Raw genomic sequence first — 27,868 nt, 5'->3', positions numbered from 1 at the left:
GTTTGATTAATGAAAGCCAGAAAGCAGCTAGTACAATTTGGGAAATCAATAAGACACAGGCAAAAGCAAAAAAAAAAAAAAACAACCAGAAATCTCTTACTTTTCTAGAAAAAAAACCTTTGCATTTGTTTAGACCCTTTGACCTGAGGATGTCAAGGCATTTCACAAACAATTTCTTTTATTCTTGTTTCTGTTATAGAGAAATCAGCAGAGACATTATTGTAACTTTCCCTTTGGGCTAACAGAAGAAACGGGAGCAGAGAAGAAAGGCGCAACAGTGCTTACAGCTTTCCTTGTAATTAATGAAAGATCAACTGGGCTTTTGTGCAGTCATTTTGATTAATTTTATAGTAGATATCTTTGGGAGCATCTGCTCAATTGAAGGTGATCTTTCTCTGAGAACTACTGACTGTGTTCACAGAAGTTAGTCCTAGCAGCCATATTGGTTCTGTGTGTCTTTCCCTATCTTCATTCTGGCCATTATTTACTGGATCATCAATGAACCCAACTGAGGTCAGATTCTCTCTATGATGACTTCAATTGGAATTCAGAGAACTACTTAATATGTAAGTGAGGTAGACAAAAACAAAGGGATGTTCTTAAGGGCAAAGGAACAGAGAAGGTATCTCCCTTGATTCCTAATAGCAGTACAATTCCTGGTTCCAGCCCAGCAACATGGTCTGCCTTTGAGTTGTATGAAGCATTCTCAAATCCTATTATTAAATTTTTCTCTTTCACTCAAGATAGTTCAAGTGGGTTTCTGATACTTGCTACTAAAATTTTCATTATTTCATTGTTGTGTCTGTAGAGTCCACATTCTTATTAAACTGTCTGCCTTGTACCCTCTTTCAGTTTTTATCTATATCTTTATCTATTTCTTAATAACCACTCATTGTGTGTTTTTTCCTGCCTGCCCTATAAAGATAGATATTCTTTAAAACTGTGCTAAATGTATCTCTCCATCCCCTTCCTGGGGAAATCTCACCTCCTCTATAGTTCAGTTAATATTTAAAAGTACTTAAAAAACCCCAAATTATTCCTCTAGTCTACCTCTTGACTGTCTTGTGAAGTCATTCTGAACAGCCTTTAACTGAACTTAACTAAAAAAAATACATAAAAAATTTTTAAATCTCCTTACTTTGTGTTTTCTATTAGAAAATTACATTATACTCACCAATCACTTGAGTTGGATGCCATAGAATTATTTTCAAGTAGTTTCCCTCTCTTACCTCTTGTAAGTTCATTTAGCCTTCATCATTTCCCAATTGAACAATTTACTGTACTTTCCTAAGAATTTTCCCTCCTATAATATAACCACCTCTAGCCACTGACAATCCATCCTATATACTCTGCCAGAATTCTTACTCTTAAATACAGACCATTCAATGTCATTCATATGCTAAAACAAACAATAATAAAAGATCAGTAGATCTGTATTTCTTACAAGAAATATGACATATAGGTCCCTTCAGAGTTTGTCTTCGAATTACCTATTTAACTTCATTCCATTCTACCTTGTACAACACTAACTGCTATTTCTCAAACACCTCATGGCATTCATTAACTTATTCAGGCATCTGTACATTAATTCAGCAAGTTTTCAATATTTTGCATAAGTACTTTTCAAGGCACCAAGATTATAGTCATGACTTGGGCCTAGGAAAAGCTCTGTAGGTGCTTCCCATCTAGGAGGAAAGACAGGTAATTTCAACATATTGACTTCCATACCTTGGTCATGTCATACATCTGCTTAAATCTACATCCTTCATTTCTCAGCCCAAGAAAATTCTACTTGTTCTTCAAAACCATAACTTGATGCTACCTCCTTTCACTCTTTCTAAGCTTAAATTACTCATTCACTATCTCCTCAGCATCTTTTCTCCACATCACTTTGTTGTAGTGTGGTCTGCATTAAAATTAAGCTAGTCAGGGTCTGTTCCTCTCATTTTTAATTATTTGGTAAAATTTAATTAAATATTTTAGTATCTATTGGTATATAAAACAAGCAAAAGAGAAAACTTCCCAACATAGGTCAATGACAGGTTTGGTTGTTTTGAACATAGTATATATTATTCTGAATAATGCTGATAGAATAGCTCTTGCTTTTATTTTTTCAAGTATTATGTAGAAAAATGGAAGACAACTGTTTGTTGAGATTTCCTTAAAACTTTTTATTAGTGCATAATATTTGCACAGGGTGTTTAATTGTGACATTTCCATATATTTGTACAATGTACCCAGTTTGGTTCATCCCCTCCATTATTCTCCCTCTTCCCCCTACTCCTTCTTTAAATGGTTTCAATACTCCGTATCCATACATGTGTAGAAAATACATCACTGTATTCACCCTTCTTTAATCCTCTTCATTTACCCTCCCATTCCCACTAGTATGCTCACCTTAACATGACCTGTTTTACAGTTTTGTCCTTCATTGTTTAAGTGTCTCTTTGTTGTTCAGTGGGGTTATATGAGAAAACAGAAAGGGATAAAAAGATTATATAAATGTAATTGTGCACATCTCTTGACCTTTCCAGCTGCCAAGTCTATCAATATAGCCAGCATGAGCACTGAGAGATAGGGTTGGTAAGAAAAGGCAGCTGCAGGTTACTAAGGATATTCACAAATTGAAAGTCTTTTTCACAGCTGTCCTTCCCAACCACCTCATTGCTGAAAGTCCACCTCAAGAATTGTGCCAATGACACTAGTTTTGTCTTGGTCTTACACCTGGCATTGCACTCCTTTGTGCTTCTCTGACCTTCCTGGCAAATAGTGACCTTTCCCTTTAGTTTGAGAAGGATAAACACAGAAGGTAGAGGTGCTATTTATTGAAAATAGTGGAGAGAGGGTTTTACTCTAAGCAATACAAAAAAGAGTATACCTCCTATTTTGTCCTCTGTATAAAAAGCATAATTAATGTGGTTGCCCAAATTGGGGCTATTATGGGGTTTTTGGCAGAATTAAATATAATGTGGTAAAATTAGGCAAAAATGAGTAGTAAGAACATGACATGGTATCAGTGGGAAGTGGAGGAAGTGGGGAAAGGGTGTGGGAGTATGAATATAGTGCAAATACTGTGTGCACATGTACACAAATGAAAAAATGATACCTGTTGAAACTGTTCCAAGAATGGGGGGAAGAGAGAATAAGGAAGAATGGTGGAGGGGGTGAATTCAAGTATGATATATTTGATATAGCATTAGAATTTATATAAATGCATGAAAATTAAAAAAAAAACAGTTTGGGCACACTGGGAGGAAGTTGGACTGCAACTCCCTAGGCTCACCATTAATAGATAAATTGAATGCTTCCATTGAGAGCAAGTAAGACAGGGAGTATCTGACATCTTTTGTTAACAAGACATTTAAATAAAGGATCTTTCAAATGAAAAACAGGAGAAGGAATAAGATAGAGACCTTAAAGAGCTATTTTAGGCTTGGGGTGGAGGAATTCAGGTCACATTACCAAGAACATTTGGGATAATAAATAAAAGGTATATCATGAGTGACACACTTGAAACCTTAGTATTGTATTTACCTATTATCCACCAGATTAGGAATGGGATAAATATAGTAGTGTCTATAATTGCCTGCCCTACCTACCACCATCACCAAATGCCAGAAACCATGGAGATGGAGAGCTGAGTCTTCTGGTGGTCTTTGGTAGTTGCTTTGGGTCACTGGCCTTCTTGGTAGCTCACTCACTTGAATAATTGTTCTGTTCCTTTCAGATGACAGGAGTTTGGCCCAGCTAGAAAGGGTAGATCAACAGAGACAAAAGGGAAAAATGCAAACCAAATGTAACTATTTTAAGAAGTCATTATTTAGGAAGTATAGGTCAACAGAGACAAAGGAGAAAATACAAATCAAGCAAATAAAAGTATTTTAAATGTCTTTAATAAATTATTATTTTATAGTGTATATAACTTTATTGTTAAGTTTATTAAATATTGCCTAAGACATTTGGATGATACAAGTTAAAAGACCCATAGTTCTGTCTTAGTGGATACTATATTGTCAGAATACTATAACTATAATAATAGTTCATAAGTTTGGGAGAAGCAATAAAAAGAATGATGAATGTAAACCACCAAAACAGAGCTCAATATCAGGCCCCCACTCTTCTTGTTCCCCCAAGAAAAGCTCAGCTTCACTGTATACTGTGTGGGTGATAAAAGCCTATGTGATCTCCTATGATAAGGACATCTTACATCTCCTAGAGTCCACATATGTCCACCTAGCTTTTATGACATCCTCTTTTTGGGGCACCACTGAAAATCATGTTTTCTTGAAATATATTTAATGACATGTGGCAATGAGCAGTAAACATTGTTGAAAAAAAAGGAGATTAAACATATGAATTCTGTTTTCAAAAAATAATACAGTTGACCATCCATAATCTGTGGGTTCTGCTTCTGCAGATTCAACCAACCTAAGTTTGAAAATATTTGAAAAAAATGTCTGTACTGAACATGTACAGACTTTTTTCTTGTCATTAGTTCCTAATTATATAGCATAATAATGATTTATGTAGAATTTACATTGTATTAGGTATTATAATCTAGAGATGATTTAAAATATATAGAGTGACAGGTTGTATATAAATACCACACCATTTTACATAAGGGACTTGAGCATCTTCAGATTTTGATGTCCTCAGGAGTCCCTGGAATTAATCCCCCAAATATATTGAAAGACAACTGCGTATGTACATACACTTATGTATTTGGTGGCATCATAATTTTACCTCAGCTCGATGATATGTGGTAATTGTTCAGTGAGATACCAGGTGCATTTTTTCTTTTCTTTCTTTTATTTTTTTGCGTTTTTTTTTTGTCTCATTGAAAAGTGAGACAAATTCTTTCTGCCAACAGAGAAGAAAATAAAGAACAAAATTTATTGTTATATGTTGCTGAGGCTATATTTAACTTTTTGTCTCTGCTTTTTGAAATTATTAGTAAAATAGCAAATTGCTCCTCATGTATGGAATGCTCCATGAGTGTGAGGGGACCACAGGCTGCTGGTGGTCCCCAACCATGTAAACAGGGTAGTCACACACACACACACACACACACACACACACACACACACACACTCACACACTCATTCACATACACATGTACACTAAACAAAAGACAAGGAAAAGACAAAAAAGTCATAACTCTGTGTAATGATATTTCCTATTAAATTGCATTTTCCAATCTTAAAAATGACTCTTAGACTTTTATTATCTGATGAACAGAAATTGTAGACCAATCATGAGCCCTAAGAAAAACCAAAGCTGCCATGAGTCAAGGTTCAATTCCTCTACTCGGTTCTAGATAGAAGAATAGTGTTGTCAAGTTTCAAGTTAATAATTTTTCAATACCTAGTCCTTCTGACCACAGAACAACAAGGTACTATACTAAAAGGAAGTCACTTTTCATGAAGACTCACCCAAGGTCAAACATAATTAGTGGCATAACAAGGTTGGAAGCCTTGATTCCTTGTTACCTCTAGTCCTCTCTTTCTTTCCTGTTGCCTTTAATATGCGTGCACATTTAAAAAACACACGTGTGTGTGTGTGTGTGTGTGTGTGTGTGTGTGTGTGTGTGTGTGTGTGTAGGAAGACAGGGAAAATAAGAGAAATAATTTACACATAAATGCATATGTACTTATATGCATATATACATATTTTTTCTTGAGAATGCAACAGTCTGCACTTCCATGCCAGAAATACCTGAAAACATCTGACTTCTGTCAAGGTTACTCCATGACAAAGCTGATACTTCAGAAGTCAGCTATGAAGGAAATGTTAGGACTTACTCTTTCAAATAAAGGCCTCAGACATTATGTAAAACATTCAGGGCCCAGAAAGCTCATATTTCTTCTTTAGGAATTGGCCAGCATTAATTCTTTGCTTGGGATGGTTAGTCCATCAAGTATAGCCACTAGTGAGTTTCAGGCAGACAGTCAGTCTCATTTTTAGCCATGGGTTGAGCTCCTATTCTATGGGTAGTACTTCACATGAGAATTATAAATTAGATATGGTAAATTGCTTAGTCTAACCTTCTTTCACTCCTGGACCAATAGCTATACTTAGTGCTCATCTTTCCTCTTCTTCTTTTACCGCTCCCTCAAATTTCATCTCAATTTAAATTGTGATCATCATTATTAGATGAACCTTTTAGAGAAGAGTAAGACCCTATATGGGAAACCAACAAGAGTAAAAAATGTCTATCCTTTTAAAAATAGAGACTCTCCTATATTATGAACTAATGATCAGTAGATGACCAGTGAAAAAATTTAACACTGCAAGGGATCTTAATTTAAGATCATCTGAACAAGTATTTTCAAAACTGTTTTATGATCCTTGGATACTTGCTAAGGGTTTGTGAGTGTGAGGGGAAATAAAGCTTTCAGTGTTTTTGTGAAATAATAAATTTTTAATTATTGAAAGGCTTTTTTGTCTGCCTCATATTCCTTTTCAATTCTCAAATTACGCTCTCACCTTCCTTCTGGTGCAGGACATATTTCCAGTATTGGAGCCTTATGGCATAATGGAAGGAGCATGGGGTTTGAAGCCAAAGAAACTGGACTCTTGTCAGAGCTGCTGTTCATTAGCCTGGTACCATTGGCCCTGGGCCTCAGTTTCTTCATCTATGAAATGATGTGTGTTAGTAAAGATTAATAAAGAGCCTTGTTTAAACAATACCTGCTACATAATAAGAAATATCTGCCATTATTATTGCTATAGGCCCAATTGTCTGAGCCAGATCACTGTATATTGACATTTGGAGGAGGAAAATTAATGGCTGATAAGAAATGCCTCATTAAAGGAATGGCATAAAGAGGAATGAGAATAATACTATAACATTTACCCCTAGCCTTATTTTAGTACTTTATTACCATCGTTATTATTTTTGGAATGCCTTAAACATTTTTGCAGAATTTTTTTAAATTCATGGATCATAAGTTTGAAACTGGCATAATTCTTACTTCGTTATAATTTGCCATATGTGGATATGTTCTCTACATTTAGTGTATGAATAAAAAAATTGCCATGTTGCCAAAATGCCAGGATTGTTGAAAATTTAAATATAGTCAAAACTGTTTAGTTTTCAGAGGAAATAACATACCCAGGAAATTAAACACCCAAAATGGATCACAGACCTGACTTTGGATTATTCTCTTACTTTAGCAAATAAACTTTGGTCCACATTTTCCTGCAAAGGGAATGAGAATCCAGTGTTCTTTTTTAAAGCCCAGACCATTCTGGACTTGAGAGGGAGAAAAGGGAGGAAGAAGAAAATGTGTGTTAGGTTAGGAATCCAGTTTTTTATTATCTGACTAATTTCTTCACAATCTTTTCCTAGGAATACTCCTTGGTTAGTCAGTATATATAGTGCTGTATTTTTTTTTCTTTCATATGGTAAAATGTTAGAAAGATCCTGCTCTTTTGTTTTTGTTTTGTTTTGCAGTGCTGGAGATCAAACCCAGGGCCTATTGGATACTAGGCAGACACACTGTACCACTCAGTTACATTCCCAATCCAGATCCTGCGTATTTTAAAACTACTCCATGGTTGAAAATCCTGTCTCTGTTTTTTTTTGAAAAAGGCTTATTTCTGCTGTGATGGTTGATTTGACAGAAGGTTTTTAAACTTACTCTTTTATTATTACTGCATATTGTTGTTTGCTTATTTGTAATAAATGTAATAAATAATAAATGATAGTGATTTTTCTGCAGAATCATCTTGATAAGGTAGCCGTACAAAAGCTTTAGGAATCTAAAGGATGCCTGTGAAGAATGCATTCTAGAAATAGTTTCATATACACTAAAAGATTGATTCACACCACAAATATGAATGTTTATGTGTGTGCTTAAGTAACTCCCAGGCTGAGTCCATGCTGAGATAATTTCCAAATCATGACACAATTCCAGGACCTGAGCTCTTACCATGGTTTCCTGTGTTTTTTTCTTTGTGTTTATACTCCATATGGTACTGAAGTTTTGCCAAGATAGAAGCTTACTTTGGTTTCTGTCAAATTCTCCTAAGAACTACAATGTCACCCTACATCTAGGGTTTTGTTTCAAACCTCCCTAATATCAACTACTAGTCTGTTGACTTGCATCATTGCATATCACCTGTTCGAAACTTATTGCTGCTAATGCTGCCTTGCAATTTATTGAGCACTGAGAATGTAGCAAATATTGTAATTGTCACATAACTTACTACAAGTGGTATATAGTATTAAAGTTAAGAATACTGACTCTGAAAGCAGGCTAAATTGTAGCTCCACCAAATATTAGCCTTAATATTCAGAGCAAGACATTAATGCCCTTATGCTTCAGTCCCTTCTCTATAAACTCACTATATCAATACCACCCACTGCTTAGGGTTTCAGTAATGATCAAATGAAATAATAACTATAAATCATGTACACGTGTGTGGCACTCAGTGAATGTTAGTTACAATTACTTTATGTTCAAGCCTATAAGAACATCATGGTGACTTTATGTTATAGACACTTTTATACCCATCTCACAGATGAAGAAAATGAACTTCAAAAGGCTCAGAGCTAAATAATCTACTCAAGGCTAAGTAACCAAGCTGGGATTTGATCACAAGTCTGTATGACTCCAAATTCACTTATTCAGCAAATATTTCTTCACTCCCCAAGAGGTGCTTGCATGTTTGGTACACTACACTATGTCAGCATCCCTTCATCACCCACAGCTGGATTCGTCCTTCTTCCTATAGTCCTCTCCATCCATGCAAGCCACTGTGGTTGACATAGTTATTCACCAAAACTGCATTGAACAGTGGTGAGATGCATAACTTTCTGGATTATCCCTAAAACTTTCCCATTTGTGATGTTCCTAATCTATTTTTCCCACCACTGGCTGCAAGATTCTAGAAAGGGCTAAGTGATAAGGAACTTTGGTTTCACAGTAGCTGGGAGAGGTACCTGAACTATAAATAAAAAGGGGGGAGGAATCAGAATTAAAACTGTGAATGTGTTAAGTTATATGACAAAGGGAAGTTATGGTTGCAAATGGCATTAAGGTTATAAGTCATCTAACTCTGACATGGGGAAGACTATCCTGGATCATGCAGGTTGATCCAATTTAATCAATAGGGTCCTCAGAAATGGAAGGGGGGGAAGGAGAGAGAGACCCAGAATGATGTGACATACAGACTTGACTAGCTATTGCTAGATTTGACAGAAAATGACCTTTATCAGCCAAGGAATATGAGACACTTCTAGAAGCTAGAAAAGGCAAGAAAATGGATTCTCTCTAGACTTTTCAGAAAGAAATTCATCCTTGTTAACATCTTGGCTTTTAGCCCAGTGAGACTCATTTCAGACTTCTTACCTCCAGAACTCAAGAAAATTAATTTGTGGTGTTTTAAGCCACTAAATCTATGGTAATTTGTTACACCAGCAATAAGAAATCAATACAAGTACCCACTCTTGTGTGTGTGTGTGTGTGTGTGTGTATGAAACACCATTTATTTCCGTAATCAAAGCATATTTCTGTATCTTTACTTACGATCTCAGATAGCAAGTTCTTAATAAATATTTGTTGAGTTATTCTAGCCTGCTCCATTCCTGACCATGTAACCAAGAATATATAATGTTGGATATTGACAAAACTGTCTCATTTCTGTCTCTACTTATCTCTGACTCACAGTTAAGTCTTTGTTGTGCTGTTGTTTGTTTTTGCAGTCCTGGGATCACACCTAGGGCCTTTCATATGCTAGACAAACACTCTACTGCTGTATAGCCCAACATTTAGATTTTTTTAAATATCTTCTTTTAGTACCAGTTTGGGGTGAGACAGGATAGATGGGGCCATTAGATCACACGAAAATCTAAAAAATAACAAAAATAAACTTTAAAAGTCAGAGTCAGGAACTAAGAAAAAACCAGGAACTAAAGCTGAAAATCACTAGAACAGCAAGGGATTGAGCAATACATGCCCACATCCTTGCCATCTCTTTCCTCTCTTTAGAGGGTGAGTTGCAGTCTCACTAGGTGAGTAATTTAGTCTGAGAATAGAAGGTAAATCTTTGACCAGAAAAAAAAATGCCCCAAAAGGTTATGTCCATTGTTTCCAGGTTTGGGATAATAATAGACTCACCCTAGACTCATTTTCTCCTTGTTTGAGCAATAGCACAAACAGGAACTTAACAAAACGGTATTGCCAGGTGACCACATAGCTAGGTAAAAGTTCAATTTGGAAATCCCCACTCTGAGAATATAAATACACTTAGGACAAGGACCACCATTTTGAGCCTATTTGCTCCTGTCTCCTACATGTTAGGCAGGAGGTACTCCTCTTTCCCTTTCTGTTTCTCCCTACATTGTCCTGCTTTGCTAAATAAATCTTTGCTAGCCTTTTGAGTTTCATTTTTTTGCAAACTCCTTGAAATCCTGTTCATTGTGATAATAAGGGTTTATCTTATTGAACTATAGGAATGAGTTAGATTATCCAAAGTAGAAGATCACATCTTCAAAAATTTTACTTTGGTTTAAGAATATATCTCTGCTCTCAGTGAATCCATAATTATTTAAAGATAACTATATGCTTTATATTAGATATTTACTTATTTCCATAAATTATGTTATAAATTGTCTTTTAAAAAGATATTTGCAAACCCTGATCTCTGCTACTTGCTTAGTTTACTGGGTCAATAGGGGCAAAGGTAAAAATAATTTATGCGTCATTGGTAAATACGCTAGGAAAGTCTCATTGCATATGAGTGTGACTCTGGGGAGCATCAAGAATACTTTTTGTTTCAATTTCCTTCTAAGCTTCCATTCTCCTTTGTCTGATATTAGTACCACTGCTATCCATTTGGAAACCATCACCTTCCCATTCTTCATCCTTATCTATTGGGAAGACCATCCTATCCTCCATCTAAAGTGTAGTCCTATCATCCAACCCTCAAGCCAATCTTCACATTCTATTTTTCTCATTCCAGTGTTCAGGTCAAGCTTAATCATTTCACCCAAGGCAATTTGATATGGCCCATGATTTGGGGAGAACTATTATAAAAAAAGACTTCCCATTTTCTCACTGATATGACTTAGCATTTAGGACTAATGTAGCTCAGTGGTAGAACACTTGCCTGGCATGTGCAAGGCCCTGGGTTTGATCTCCAGCACTACAATAAAAGTAAGGAATTCAGGATTAATTTAGATCTATTAGTAACCATTTTATAAGGACAAAAGGAAAACCTACAGAAAAACTGAACTAATGAAGTAATATAGCAAAGCTTAATGATGGTGAATGATATATCCTTAGTTGAATTATTCAAGCCCTTAGATTCTACTCACCTGAAGGCCATTCAATCTTGAACATCTAAAGTTTTCTTTAAGCAAGTTTGAGTTCTATTTCTATTATGTGAAAAACAAAAATTCTTGAGTAGCAAGGTGCCATCACAGTCTGGCTGACCCATAAACTTAAAACTGAGGACTTTAGAAATGATTAGACACAAAGGGACTAATTTGCATCAATAAAAATCAAAAGAGACTGGCACATAAAACAGAATACTAATTTAATAGACCTTTGCAGATGTCCAAAGAACTAATATCATCCACCTAGGTCACCCACTTCCCGGAAATAGATGACCTCAAAAGCCATATCAGCAAACCAAAGGTTGCTTAAAGTTTGGGAGTCAGACAGAGAAAGGTGGCTAATTTGGATCTGTTTTACCTGGGCCAAGATGAAGTCTTATGATCCACATTGCTGTTCAAGAGAACACTACTTGAGTCTACTAGATTCAGAACATTTCTTCTCTGGATACATTACATAATCTTCAGGCTTCCTTTTTATGCTTCATATTGACTATGGCTCTTTTGTTTTATTTTGTTTTGTGGGACTGGGGCTTGAACTCAGGGCCTACCTTGAGCTACTCCACCAGCCCTTTTTTGTGAAGGGTTTTTTCCAGATAAGGTCTTGCAGAACTATTTTCCTAGGCTGGCTTCAAACTGTGATCCTCCTGATCTCTGCCTCCTGAGTAGCTGTAATTGCAGGCATGAGCCACTGGTGCCCAGCAATTATGGCTCTTCTGCTCACAAAACTTAATTATTTTGACTCTTTTCCTTTCTCTAAACATTCAATCAGATTATATTTCCTAAAATGCAATCTCATGATCCTTTTGCTTTCACAATCCATGTTCCAGTTGCCATGGTTGACATTACACCTATTTTAGCACTTTCTAACGTTTATAGTAAATTTCTTGCTTAGTACTCACAGGTAGCCAGTCTCACCTACTAATGTTGATTTTTAGTAAATTAGCTTGCAGCGGACAAATATGCCTCTAAGAGGAAGTCTAACTAGGACTTCACAAGTTGCTCTACATTAGGGCTGTCAACTTTCTAAGTACAGAAGACCTTAGTTTTTAAAATAGGGGTAAAATTCATAATAGAATGATAACACAACAGATCCTAAGTGTATAATTCAATGTATTTAAACAAATGTATTTGAGTAGCCAATACCAAAGTCAAGATCTAATACATTCACTTCTATACTCTTAGGAAGTTCACAGGGGCTCATTTTAGCTCCTGGAGTTTCACAGATTCCAAGTAATATTAGTTGTACTTTCCATATGCATTGATTGAGAAAACATATTGACAGAAAGCTCTTACTAATGCAGGAATGTTTTTATATGCTTGTTTTAATAGTCACAATTTCATTGAAATATTTGAACTAAAGAACTTTCCACATATCTTTGAGGTATTACTTATCTGGTGAGTAGATAATGCTTAATGTTCATGAGTCTTCAAATGCCTTCAGAAATAACCTTCCCACCACCTTGGCAGGAGTTTGCATCTAACACTTTAATAGCTTCTGTTTTATCTACTTCAAGATGTGTATATATTGTCACGAACATGTGTTTAAAAGTTGGAAAGTATGTGGCAAGTACAAAAAGATTCCTAATATTATTGTGATGATTGGCATAAAGAGTTCACAGTGGGTAAAAATCCATCTCTGCAAAAGAATGAGGTAAACAGATGAAGAAATTAATCCTTTTAAATTTTACTTCTTTTCTCCTATTAAATTGCAATTAAAATGTAGAGTTTTCATGAGGATAAAATGAGATAACCTGGAATATTCTAGCTTTCATTCTTCTTGCTATTCATTAATAAATTATATTTGAAGGGCTATATCTTACTGAACTATTCTATTCATTGTTATTTTATCTGTCAACTCACATGTTAACATCTATGGTGAGCATCTATTAGCACAGTGAAAAATGTTCCTTCTGTTAGAAGAAAAAGTTAATGGAATTGAATCCCAATAAAAAGTATCTCAATCGTATTTTGGACTTGCATAATATCTGTCATATAGTCTTGGAATTGAACTATAATCTTAGAACCAGGCTCTTTAATATTGAAGATATATCTGAATTATACAAATAAGGGAAAAACATCAAAGTAATAGGTGAGTTACTCAAGTCAATACAAACCATCGCAATGAAGTGAGGACTCAAATTCAGTTTAACTTCTACTTTGGTGTTTGTTGCTGATACTCATTAATAAATAAACTCTTCAAAAGGATATGTTTTACTAAAGCATTTTTCACTACATCACTAAACACTATAAAAACTAAAACTTCTCAGGAATTTCTTTGATATGTGGAATCATACCCCGACTTAAGGAATAACTGTGTAAAATTGCCTTTCTGACAGTTTCCATTCTCCTGGTATTTCTTTCTGAGGAATACTTTAATTGTCCAAGAGACTAAAATGTTCATTTTCCTTGTTCCTCTATAATTCACTTGTAGGACAGAGTTTGTCCAGGGCTGGTTGAGCAGCTAACAGCCTTAACACAGCATTCTAACTTCATAAGCTCTGTCATTGCCATTCTCCACCTGTGAATGGACCTTTAAGAGTCACAGCTGTGCTTCACTTCTGATGTCCAAGGATTGGTAACAACTAACACATCATGGAGTCCCCTGGGGTAATATTAAACTAAATGAATTCAGAGTAACCAGAGCTGAATAGCAATTGAAGAAACATGCCCAGTTAAGTCATAAAACATACCTTCAGCACTTCCCTAGGGAGCAAGAAATTTGGTTTTCTCTGTCTTCAAATCCACAGTGACAGAAATAAAAGGGACCACAAACAGAAGCCAATGTAATATTTCCAGCATTCATTTCATCTCTTGCCTTAAGGTTTGATATGAAAGTAGCAGAGTTGATGATTAAGCTGAGATATAAATGAACAACCCTGCCAAGTTGGCCCCATTGTCAAAAGACCAATGGAAAGTTCTGATGTCTCCAAGGTGAGGCAAATTTACTCTTCATTAACCTGAAGAGTATAGTTTGGGAAGCCAAACTATATTGCCAGTAACTTGGAAGAGATAATTTTGGACAAACCTACCAGAAGTACATACAATAGTTGCAAATTTTTTATTTTGTCATTTTTACATTTACTCACATGTGAATACATTGTTTGGTCCACCTCCCCCACTCCCCACCCCCACTTCTGGGCAGAACCTGTTCCACAATCTTGTTCTCCGATTTTGTTGAAGAGAAAACATAAGAGATAATAAGAAAGACATAGTGTTTTTGCTAGTTTGGGATAAAGATAGCTATACAGAGAGATTCCTAGTGTTGTTTCCATGCACATGTGTATTACAACCCACATTTGTTCATCTCTAGCAGACCTCTTCACTACTTCTAGTCCCTTTCCCATAGTGGCCTCTGCCAGTTTAAGATTACTATATTTGTTCCTCAATAGTGAGCACATCAACCACATTCAAGTTTTAGTTTTCCCTCCCTTTCCCTATTCCTCCCATGAGCATTCTCCACTTAGTTTGTGACCCATGTCCAATAATATTACTGCATTTGTTTTAGGTCAATAATCAGCATATGAAGGAAAACATGCAATTTTTAGCCTTCAGAGACTGGCTTACTTCCCTTAAGATGTTGTTCTCCAGTTCCATCCATTTACTTCTGAATGACAAAATTTCATTCTTCTTTGTGGCTGAATAAAATTCTGTTGTGTATAAATACCACATTTTCTTAATTCATTCACCAGTAGTAGGGCATCTTGGCTGTTTCCATAGCATGGCTATTGTGAATTGTGCTGCAATAAACATGGGTGTGCAGGTGCCTTTGGAATAACCTGAGTTGCATTCCTTCAATTATATTCCTAGGAGTGGTATTGCTGCATCCTATGCCAGATTTATGTTTAGTTTCTTAAGAAGCCTCCATATTGTTTTCCAAAGTGGTTGTACTAATTTACATTTATATGAGGGTTCCTTTTTCCCCTATCCTTACCAACATTTGTTGTTGTTGGTATTCTTGATGATAGCTATTCTAACAAGAGTGAGGTGGAATCTTAGTGTGGTTTTGATTTGCATTTCCTTTATAGCCAGTGATGGTGAGCATTTTTCCATATGTTTTTTGGCCACTTACACTTCTTCTTTTGAAGAAGTTCTGTTTAGTTAGTTGACCACTTCTTTTTTGGTTCATTGATTTTCAGGGAGTTTAGTTTTTTGAGCTCCCTGTATATTCTGGTTATCAGTCCTTTGTCTGATGTATAGCTAACAAATATTTTCTCCAACTCTGTGGATGGTCTCTTCAATTTAGAGATCATTTCTTTTGTCTGGTTTTGGGTGTGTGTAATACGGGCTTCATAGAATGAGTTAGGAAGTTTTCCTTCCCTTTCTATTTTGTGGAAAAGTTTAAGGAGTGTTGGTATTAGTTCTTCTTTAAAAGTCTGGTAGAATTCAGCAGAGAATCCAGCAGGTCCTGGACTTTTCTTTTTTGTGAGACTCTTTATTGCTGCAAATTCATTTCATGTTATAGCTCTGTTAGGTGGTCAATAAGTATCTAGAAATTTGTCCATCTCTTCAAAATTTTTAAATTTATTGGAATATAGGTTCTCAAAGTAGTCTCTGATGTTGTCTCCCATTTTTCATTTCTGATTTTACTAATTTGGGTCATTTCTTTCCTCATTTAAATCAGATTTGCCAGGGGCTTGTCAATCTTGTTTATTTTTTCAAAGAACCAGTGTTTTGTTTCGTCAGTTCTTTATATGGTTTTCTTAGTCTCTATTTCATTAATTTAGGCCCTTATTTTTATTATTTCTCTCCTTCTGCTCATTTTGGATTTTGCTTGTTCTTGTTTTTCTAGGAGTTTGAGATATAGTATTAAGTCATTTATTTGAGATTTTTCTGTCCTTTTATAGCACTCATAGCTATAAACTTTCCTCTTAGGGCTGCCTTTGCTGTGTCCCACAGGTTCTGGTAGTTGGTGTTTTCAATTTCCTTAACTTCCAGGAACATTTTGATTTCTTCTCTTATTTCTTCTATGACTCCCTGATCATTGAGCTGTGTGTTATTCAGCCTGAAATTATTTGCATATTATCTGCCTTTTTTTTTGTGGTTGAGTTCTAGTTTGATTGCACTGTGATCAGGTAGAATGCAGGGAGTTATTTCTATTTTCTTATATTTCCTGAGGCTCACTTTGTGCTCTAAGATAGGCTCTATTTTAGAGAAAGTTCCATGGGCTGCTGAAAAGAATGTATATTATGCAGAGTTGGATGAAATATTCTGTATACATCAGTTAGGTCCATTTGATCTATGGTGTCATTTAGTTCTAGGGCTTTTTTATTGATTTTTTTGTTTGGATGACCTATCTATTGGTGATAGAGGTATATTAAAGTCTCCCACTTCCACTGTGTTGGAGTCTATATGTGCTTTTAGGTCCTTTAGTGTATGTTTGATGAAATTGAGTGCACTGACATTGGGTGCATATAGGTTGATAATTGTTATTTCCTTTTGATGTATTGCCCCTTTTATTACTGTGAAGTGTCCTTCTTTGTCTTGTTTGACCAATATAAGTTTGAAGTCTATTTTGTCTGATATAAGTATTCCTACTCCTGCCTGTTTTGGGAAGCCATTGGCTTGGGGGGCCCAGTTGCAACTAAGTCTATGGACAGAAGGAACTAAATACTATTCACAAGGCAGTCACCTGGTGAGACCACATCAGAGCTCCCACTTGTATGCCAATACCAAGATTGGACCCCTAAGGAATAATTCCAGAACTTTTACCAAAAGACTGAACTTTATGTTGTTCCTGTACCTGGTAGGGTTTTTTGGGGGATGAGGTCTTTATTGTTAACTTCACCACACTATTTTCTTTTATTCATATGTGCATACAACGCTTGGGTCATTTCTCCCCCTGCCCCCACCCCCTCCCTTACCACCCACTCCGCCCCCTCCATCTTCCCCTTACCCCCTCAATACCCAGCAGAAACTATTTTGCCCTTATTTCTAATTTTTTTGTAGAGAGAGTATAAGCCATAATAGGAAGGAACAAGGGCTTTTGCTGGTTGAGCTAAGGATAGCTATACAAGGAGTTGACTCACATTAATTTCCTGTGCATGTGTGTTACCTTCTAGGTTAATTCTTTTTGATCTCACCTTTTCTCTAGTTCCTGGTCCCCTTTTCCTATTGGCCTCAGTTGCTTTTAAGGTATCTTCTTTAGTTTCTCTGCGTTAAGGCAACAAATGTTAACTAATTTTTTAGGTGTCTTACCTATCCTCACCCCTCCCTTGTGTGCTAAAGCTTTTATCATGTGCTCAAAGTCTAATCCCCTTGTTGTGTTTGCCCTTGATCTAATGTCCACATATGAGGGAGAACATACGATTTTTGGTCTTTTGGGCCAGGCTAACCTCACTCAGAATGATGTTCTCCAATTCCATCCATTTACCAGCGAATGATAACATTTCGTTCTTCTTCATGGCTGCATAAAATTCCATTGTGTATAGATACCACATTTTTTTAATCCATTCGTCAGTGGTGGGGCATCTTGGCTGTTTCCATAACTTGGCTATTGTGAATAGTGCCGCAATAAACATGGGTGTGCAGGTGCCTCTGGAGTAACCTGTGTCACATTCTTTGGGTAAATCCCCAAGAGTGGTATTTCTGGATCAAATGGTAGATCAATGTCTAGCTTTTTAAGTAGCCTCCAAATTTTTTTCCAGAGTGGTTGTACTAGTTTACATTCCCACCAACAGTGTAAGAGGGTTCCTTTTTCACCGTATCCTCGCCAACACCTGTTGTTGATGGTGTTGCTGATGATGGCTATTCTAACAGGGGTGAGGTGGAATCTTAGTGTGGTTTTAATTTGCATTTCGTTTATTGCTAGAGATGGTGAGCATTTTTTCATGTGTTTTTTGGGCATTTGAATTTCTTCTTTTGAGAAAGTTCTGTTTAGTTCACTTGCCCATTTCTTTATTGGTTCATTAGTTTTGGGAGAATTTAGTTTTTTAAGTTCCCTATATATTCTGATTGTCAGTCCTTTGTCTGATGTATAGTTGGCAAATATTTTCTCCCACTCTGTGGGTGTTCTCTTCAGTTTAGAGACCATTTCTTTGATGAACAGAAGCTTTTTAGTTTTATGAGGTCCCATTTATCTATACCACACTATTTTCGTATCCCTATTCTTACCCCCTTCACTTTCCCTCCTTTTCCTGTGCTACAGTCCATTGTTCTCCCTCCCATCTACTCTTTCTGCCCTTTCTCATCCACTCTCTCCCCATCTTCACCTCCTCCCATCCTCCCCCATCTGTCCCCACACTACCCCTCCCTCCTACATACTCACCACCTACTGACTAGCGTACTGTACCAACTGTATACAATCCCAGCCCCCTGTAATCCCTGACACAAGCACCCTCTGCTACAACAGAAATACACCCAAACATGCAGAAGGGCCACAAAACCCAGTAGCCCCACATGTCTCTCCCCCCCACCTTTTTTAGTGCACCTTTACCAATTGCCCAAATTTCTATATCTAGCCTAATAACCATTACCCCCCCACACTCCCATTGTTTATAGATATTATCACTAAGGGGTTTTCTATATAATATGTAAACAACTGGTCTGGCATTTAACCTGTGAATTTGTTGTTGCTAAATTACACCTCCAGGCTAGGGACAGAAACAGTACATAAACCTAGTGAACAACCAAGTCAGTCACAACACAAAAGTTAAATCAAGGGAATGAAAACAGAAAATTAAAACCACCAACTACCCTATCAAGAACATAGTTGCACAGCACCAAGTGGAGCGATGGGAAGAAGAAGGAATGAAAACCACTCTCCTCAAAAAAAAAAAAATTCAATAGAGGATTCAGTAGGAAATGAAGAAAATGGATGCCCAGTTCCTGACCCCAACAAAACAATGATAAATGTTACTAAGGAGTCCAGTGATGCCTACAAAAAATCCTTTAAAGAGGAAATCTTGGAAGAAATCACAGAGAAATTCATGGATTAGATACTAGATATGGTTAACCAGAATGTCCAAGATGCACTCAAGAAATTTCAAGACACCAAAAATAAAGAAAACAGAAACAAGTAAATGAACTCAGAGAGGACTTTAACAAACACCAAAGTGAAACAAAGGACAATATAAAAAAAGATATATGAATTAAAGATGATAACACAAAAAGTGAAAGAGGGGTAAAACAAAGATATGGAAAACCTCAGAAAAAAATAACCAAACAGAAATCTTGGAAATAAAAAGTCTCTTTAATCAAACAAAAAGCATGGTGGAAAGCCACTACAGCAGACTAGAACAAATGGAAGACAGACTCTCAGAACTTAAAGATAAAATGGAAATTAAGGAAAAACAGAAGAACTCTTAGTCAAACAACTCAAAAGCAGTGAAAGGAATATGCAGAACTCATGACTCCATCAAAAGACCAATCCTGAGAATCATGGGTCTTGAAGAAGGAGAAGAGGTGCAAGCTAAAGGGATACATAATCTATTCAACAAAATAATAACAGAAAACTTCCCAAATCTCCAGAAAGTTTTGTCCATTCATGTATAGGAAGCCTCCAGGTCACCAAACAGACTTTACCAAAATAGACCCTCCCCACAGCATATTATCATTAAAACAACAAGCACAGAGACTAGAGAAAGAATATTGAAGACTGTAGAGAAAAAAAACAAATAACATATAAAGGTAAACCTATCAAAATAAGAGCAGATTTCTCAACAGAAACCTTAAAAGCAAGAAGGGCATGAAGTGAGCTATTTCAGGCACTGAATGAAAATAATTTCAGCCCTAAGATGCTCTACCTAGCAAAACTATCACTCAAAATTGATGGAGCAAGCAATAAAAATCTTCCATGATAAACAGAAACTAAAACAATTTATGACAACCAAGCCACCACTACTGAAGATTCTACAAGGAATTCTGCACACAGAAGATGAAAGCAAGCAAAAGCATAAGAGGATGGGAAGTATCAAACCAGAGAAGAAGAAAAGACAAGTAATCATAGAGTAGCATTGATTTGACTGCACATAATCAAATCTTTAAATAAGAAAAATAACTAAATGGCAGGAATCACCACATACCTATCAATATTAACACTAAATGTCAATGAACTCAACTTCCCCATGAAAAGACACCTTTTGGCAAACTGGATTAAAAAGGAAGTTCCAACAATCTGTTGTTTTCAAGAGACCCTTCTTATTGACAGAAATATACACAGGCTAGAGTGAAAGGCTGGAAGAAGAATAGTTGCAAATCTCATATCGTTTATAATCATTCTATTTGGAATGCTCAAGATAATAATAAAACTTATCAGTCCCACTTGTGTAGTATATGTCTGCACATGCTCTCAATATGGCTGGAAAAAAATTACTCCTATTTAAGGCTAAAAACTACAAATTTAATTAAACCCTGGGTTCTGACACATGTTCCCTATAGGTAAATTCTATGGACTAAAAATAGATTTCACTTGTTGAGCACTTATTTGTCAGACAATAAAAATATATATATTGGGTTGGGAGCATGGCTCAAGTGATAGTGCATTTGCCTAACAAGTGCAAGAACATGAGTTTCATCCTCAGTACTGCCCAAAAATACATATATGTGTAGTTCATTATTTTTCACAGAACTCTTCATGGTTGGTGTCATTATCAATATGAAGCTGAGGAAACTGAGGCTCAGGAAGGCTAAGTAAAATTGCACACAGTTTCTAAGCTGCAAGTGGTGAAGTCAAGGATAGGACTCAAATGTTGCTGATTGCATACCCAACCTTCTTTCAATCACATTCAAGAGCGTTTGGTATGTGGTTCTATATTAGCACTCATCTTTCAAAGACTACTTCAAGTCCTGCCATTTCCATGAGAACTTTTTTTGAGTGGCCTCTGCTGTTTCCCAGAAAAGCCATGGTTTCAGAGTCAGATAGACTTTCATAATGATGGATGATTGGACCAAGATTAAGTGGGAGTCCTGGTTAAGCAGTCTGACTCTAAAATGTGTATTCCTCACCACCACAGGGAGGTGTTTCAACACATTAGACATGAGATCAATTTAAAAATTATTATGTGCATTTTAATTATATAGCAGAACAATATAAACTAGATTAAAATAAAAAGTATCAGCATGCCTAACAAAGTAAAAGCAAATGCAATGTGAATTTTTTGCTTCACGTATGTGTGTATATGTGTGCGTACCAGATCATAATGTAGTATATATCTTACTGTAAGTTATGAAAAAATTCACATACTCTGCATTACACTCTTTCTAGATAATAGGATCTCCAGAATGGATCATTCTCTTCCCTTTCCAAGCAATATTTTACATAGTCTTATCCTTAAGGGAAAGACTAATATTACTGTTTTGGGGGGTTTTTTTGCTGTTGTTAGTTTTACTTAGTCATATTTAGTTTGATAACTAATTATTAGTCTATTCTGATATTTAGTAACAGTGACTGTAATGAATTATTTCATTTATTTATTCATCTTGATATGTGCCAGTTGTTAAATGAGGCACAGGGAATTCAGTGGTGAACAAAAACACAGTCCTTACCTTAAAGACCTTATAACCCAAGGAAGAAACTAAGTTGAATGAGATAAGAGATAACAAAGACAATTTCATGAAAAACAAAACAAAGCATAATTCATAGCCACTCAGGAGGCAGAGATCAGGAGGATCATGGTTTGAAGCCAGCCTGGGCACAATAATTCACGAGACCCTATCTCAAAAAAACCCTTCACAAAAAAGGGCTGGTGGAGTGGCTAAAGGTGTAGGCTCTGAGTTCAAACCCCAGTTCACACACACAAAAAAATTCAAACTTGGACCAGAAGATTGAGTAAGAGGATGGGTAAGTACGCTGGGTAGGAAAAAAAAGAAAAAAAGAATGAAATCACTTAAAAATCAGAGAAAGAAGAGTAAGTCCAAGTACTGAAAATCTGTCATAACTGTAGGGTATAAAGGAGTTAGAGAAGGAGCCAGAATGTTTTAAGCTCCAGCAATTGTCTGCCCATTAGTAAGACACAACTGCTAATTCTGTAAATTGCTGCACACATTCCTAGACAAACCCCTAAGGTCTGGTCTTTACTCACCCTCTCCTGGACCACTGGCCCTGAATGGCCTGAAACCAGTAACTTGGGAAATGGTTTTGCCTTGTTCTCTACTCCACCATCCCTTGACTTAACAAGAATCTTATCCTTCTCTCATCCCATCCTCTCTGTAACTGTTAAAAGCTTGGTTTCTGGATTGAGACAGACCTAGAAATTGGCTCTGAACAGGTTGCTTAGTCCCTCGAACCATCATTTTCTTCACTTACAAAATGAAGAGAATAATTGTTCCAGTCTTGGGTGGTAAGATTAAATAAAGTAACATATAAAATGTTTGCCACATAGAAAGTGTTCACTATACTTGAAATGAGTTTTTAAAAACTTACCAGAAGCTTCTATAAATACCAGGGATATTTCATTTTGTTATAAAGTCTTTAATTTTAGAATTATTCTTACTCTTATGCAAAGATCACTGATGCAAAATTATCTCATTCAGTTATATATTAAGCACACAGGGAGACACAAAAATCAAGGATTTGTCAAGTCCAATAAGGAAGTCAGTTAACTTTATCAATATGTAGCAATATTATTATTCCCCTATTTCCTTTACATACAAATATTTCCACTTGTTTGTTTTTTCTGGATGATAGAATGATGTATGAGGAAGATTTCCCCAGGACTAGTGAGATTGAAGTAATTTTCTACATAATGTACCACAAATAGATCTAGAATTGTCAGTTTTAGATGCTATGATGCATATTCAAATTTTCCATGAATGCATTAGATAGTAGCTGACTAAGTTGAAGGGCCAATGATCTAAAATGCCTCTTTTATGTTTCATATGCTGAAATATTAATAAAGTAGAAAATCAAAATGAAAGTAATTTAGGAATTCTCCTATCCTCTGATTACAGACTCATTTCTGTGGGTCTAATTTCAGACAAAGAAAAGAGCAACAATGAAAAGGAACACAGCAGGGGAAACAAGAATAACAAAGGGAACAGACGAAAAGAACAGAAGCAAAATCAAAGGGTCAGCATCAAAATACCCCATCTCCATAAAACAACACGATTAAAGTCCTCCCTCCTAGCAGAATCCCCAGCTGAGTTACTGGACTGCTCTATCAAAAATTGGCAATCTTTGTATCTGCAGTGCATCACTCACTGTTTATTGCCAGTTGGAAAGATAGCTTCAGTTTGCATTTTGGAACATTCTTGTTTGAGATGAATTTTCAGTGCTGTCTGAAAGCCAAGTTCCCCAGGAGGACTATAGGGTATCTTCCCACATTTTCTTGGACCTGCTCAGCAGATAAGAGTGCCTTCTCCCTAAAAGTCAACTGATAGACTACAGATAAAATTCCTTCTTCTCCACACTGAGAGGATACACATTGGAGTGAGCTATGGAGCACTAATATGGAAAGAAACAATGCAGAGGATGGTAAATTTCATTGGAGACTAAAGGGCAAATTTGTATTATTTAGGTTTCTTTATGATGCCAGTGACAATAACCTGACTCAAATATGTAAGCAACAAAGCAAACTTGATTACCTCATGTAACCAAAAAAGCTAAAATCACAAATACTTAAATCAGATGTTCTAATGATGCTTTTGAACTCTTTCTCTCTCCATTTACTGGCAGATGTCCTTTTTGTTGCTTTACTCTTAGGCAGATTCTCCCCAGTGATAACAAAAGTGACCAGAAGCAGCACTAAACTTCTAACCAGTTTTAAAATTTCATCCAAAGGAATTCATCTACTTCTCCATAATTCCAGTAGTAAACTTGGAACTATATCTAGTCTATGTGCCCAGCAAGTGTATGAAGTTCTATTGCTTAAAGCAAAATTGGGAGGTGAACTTGGGGCAAGAAAACAAACAAACAAAAACCACTTATCTGTTAAGTCCTTTGGATGATCTTTTCACTTATTAACTTGAACTTTCACAGAGGTAGCTCTTAATGTATTCCTTTATACTTCGAATTACTTAGCTTTTCTCATCACTGTGACAAAATGCCTGACAGAAACAACGTAAAGTAGGTAGAATTTATTTTGACTCATGATTTCAAAAGGTTCTGTCCATGGTTGCTTGGCTCCAAGTGCTTGGGCAAAATATCATGGCAGCAGGAATGTGTGGCAGAGGAGTTTATTCATGGCAGATAGTGAACAGAGAAAAAGGGAATGCAGGAAGGGACCAGGTCAAGATGTAACCCCTCCCAAGGACACACCTTGATGACATACTTTCTCCAAGGAGGCCCCACTTCCTACCTGTCACCACCTCCCAATAATGCCATCATAGTAATGAATCCATCAATGGATTAATCCATGCGTTAGATCAGAGCCTTCATAATCTAATCCTCTTTAGAAATGTCATCACAGACACACCGAAAAGTGTGCCTTTCTAATCTAGGCACTTTATAATCCAGTCAGATTGACAGTCAAAATTAACTAACATGCACACATTGACTCATAATCTATGATTTTTCATCAGGAAAGTGTCAAAGACATTGTGATCTACCGGGGCACTAAGTGCTTATGGCATTTTGAAGCTTAGACAGAGTATTAGTAAAAATGATAAGTTCTTCCTGCGAGTTTGCTGACACAGGGTACTTTAACACCTATGCTAAATCAAGCAGCATCCTTTCATAGATCCAAGATAATACAAGGATATGTCAGCCAATTTTCTCACAGGAATTGATAACTTTTGGTAGAAATTTCCTACTTTTTTTCACCTTTAGAAGCATTTTCATATTTTTTATCTCATATATTTCTTCACATTTTCTTTGTCACATGGCAACCTCCATTATGTAGATTAGTGATGTTCAACTGTTTTAAAAAATGAGAACTCCTTTCTAATGTAAGAGTTTATAAGCTTGGCAATGGTGGCTCAAGCCTGTAATCCTAACTACTCGGGGGGCTGTGATTAGAAGGATAGAGGTTTAAGTCCGGGCTGGGCAAATAGTTCATGAGACCCATGAGACCCCCAGCTCCAAAATAACCAGAGCAAAATGGACTGGAGGTGAGGCTCAAATGATAGAACACCTGTTTTTCAAGCACAAAGCCTTGAATTCAGATCCCCCCAAAAATGGGAAGATTTATAAAAGTCTTATGATAGGAGTTGAATCTCTGGCCTACATTGATCAATTGACTATGAAAATATATACAGTCAAATAAATTTAATTACATTAATGTATATAAAACACTTGGCATATTGATTATAACAGTATTTCCATGTGAATAGTACACACATGTGTAAAATGTAAGAATACTTATTACATAATATTTATTCCATTTACACAGGGATGTGATCTCTTGCAATAATTACATGAAGCCATTCTGTAACTGGATCAAGAAATTGGGGTCAGATGACTTAGAATTTTTTTTATGCTCTGGTGTTGGAACCCAGAAGGTCAAGATATTGAACTATAAGGTCAGAGGCATAGGTTCAGTCTCCTCTTTCTTTCTCTGTTTCCATGTTCTTTATTTAAGTAGCCCACACTAGTTTCAATAATTAGAGAATAAACCAGCCACCAGGAATGTTGGTACAAGAGTCACTATCAAGATGGTGACACTTAACACTTACCTGGATATCAAAGTTACCAATTTAAGGTATATAGTGCAAATAATCAAAGGCATCTGCTGACAAAAGAAAAGAGGGAAATGTTGATTTAAGGTCTATCTTCCAAAAAATAGAGTTAAATTATATTTCTTATATTCAGTGATGTTTTTCATTAGAGGCATAGCATTTAACTTTTAATCTGGGTACAATGATAGTAAGGAAAATTTTATGCCAAGATGAAACTTTGTTCAAAAAGTAGAAATGAAATGCAAAGATTATTTCTCAGGTGGCATATTGGACAGTAAGCCAGTGACTGTGCTTGGAGTTCTTTACACACACTCTGTGGACCACTCATCACTGCCATGCTCTGTTCAACTCCTAATCTTCCCCCGAAATCCTTCCTCCAGCTTCAGAGATGAGGCAGAGTAGAGATTAGCCTGTTACTCAGAGGCAACAAACTCAAAATTTTAACCCTAGGCTATAGAATTGATCTTCTAGGCAGAACACAATAAGTAATTTTTTTTACAAATGAAGATAATTCAAATTTTGAATTTCCTCTCCAAATCACAAGCATTTATAGTTGGGCAGAACACAATAAATTACTAAGAGAAATTCAAATTTTGAATTTCCCCTTCAAATCACAGGCATTTATAGTTGGGACATTCTAGCTCTAATTTTTAGGTAAGTATCTAACATTTAGTAATCGGTATGTTGTTACAGATCTGGGTCCAAACTGGTTAATTCATTTTAAAAAAAACATGGAGTTAAATCCTATTCCTTATAGTCAAACAGTGTTAGTGTTTCAATGACTGCTTTATTAGTATTATGTCAACCATTGGGAAATGCTAATAATAGAGGGTAATGATTAAGAGCATGGAATTTAGAAGGAGATCAGAGCTCAGATGTCCTATCTCTGCCCTTAACCAGCCATGTAATCTTGGGCAAGTCAATCAACCTTTGTAAACTTCTGTTTCCTCATTTGTATGCTGATATTACAAATTTGTAATATAAATTGGAATTATCACATAATTAATATAAAAACATTTGGCAAAAAAGTGAAACTTGTTAACTATCAATAAATGTTAACTCTTACTATAGATTGTGATAGAACAAGGCATCTTTTTTACATGGAAGAAATTTGAGATTCCTGCTCCCATCCTAGCTAGTGAGAGACCCGTTATGTACTCTAATTCTTCACTTGCCTTTCCATTGTGGGCAAAGAGAATTTGGCCAAACTAATTTCTAATCTTTTTATAACAGGTAGAACTACATTAAACAAAACAAGGAGGCTGGTAAACCTGCAAAATGAATAGCTGAAGAAGTAGGCTGAGGGACTAAAGGTCACATATGCAGCATGTTATATGAGAAAAAATTTTGGGGATTTGGCATATGAAACTTTCTGGAGCAGTTTTAGAGTCTGAGAAACTGGAAAGGAAGCAAAGGGAGTTTCAAAAGTTGTTTTATCGCATCTACTTTCATGGTCTTTACAAGATAAAACCAAAGTTTAAGTTTCAGTTATTATTCCTGTGGTCTAGGAACTGTGCTTTTTTCTTGGATCATCATGTGAAGAGTGGGTAATATAGGGTCCTTCTTTGTGCCTGGTTTACAGAGATACACTTCCTAAATTACTAAGCAGTATTTCTCTAAAGGTGCTATGACAGGTTTGCCATGATGCAATTGCTCTTCTTCCTGGATTCCACAATGGTTGGGCGAAGTCCATCCTAAACTTATAGAAGCCAGTCTTTATCTTCTACCTTCACCACCAGGCTCTTCTTTACCAGCAACTCCCATATAAGATAGCACTGACCTCAGTAAAAGGATATTGCCTCAATATTTGTTGCCACTGCCCCAGATCCTAAGCATATCCCTTAGCCAAGTTGGAGAAAGTGTCTAGAAAAGGCAGGATATTACAACCATTCCTTGTACACCAGATTCCTTCTATGACAGTGAAGTACTAAAGCAATCACTGCTATCATGGTGTTGGTATTAACTTCTAACATA

At 36.2% G+C, this 27,868-nt stretch overlaps 1 protein-coding gene and 1 long non-coding RNA gene across 7 annotated transcripts in view; one reads left to right on the top strand and one right to left on the bottom strand.

Annotated features, from left to right (window-relative positions):
- LOC141424793 (uncharacterized) overlaps positions 1–27,868 on the top strand; it is a 352,524-nt gene that overhangs the window by 142,907 nt on the left and 181,749 nt on the right. The gene's annotated exons all lie outside the window — the stretch shown is intronic.
- Positions 7–14,172, bottom strand: LOC141424794 (uncharacterized). Of its 3 annotated transcripts, XR_012449706.1 has the most exons (4): positions 14,035–14,172; positions 6,487–6,635; positions 4,744–4,860; positions 7–3,747 (listed from the first exon to the last, which is right to left on the bottom strand). It is a non-coding gene; the product is annotated as an uncharacterized lncRNA (long non-coding RNA). The 3 variants fall into 3 exon arrangements; XR_012449705.1 differs by having other exon boundaries at positions 6,487–14,157; XR_012449707.1 differs by lacking the exon at positions 6,487–6,635 and having other exon boundaries at positions 14,035–14,153.

Source organism: Castor canadensis, chromosome 7 (assembly GCF_047511655.1).
Source record: "Castor canadensis chromosome 7, mCasCan1.hap1v2, whole genome shotgun sequence".
Taxonomy (NCBI): Eukaryota; Metazoa; Chordata; class Mammalia; order Rodentia; family Castoridae; genus Castor; species Castor canadensis.
This window is presented reverse-complemented; position numbering and strand designations above follow the sequence as displayed.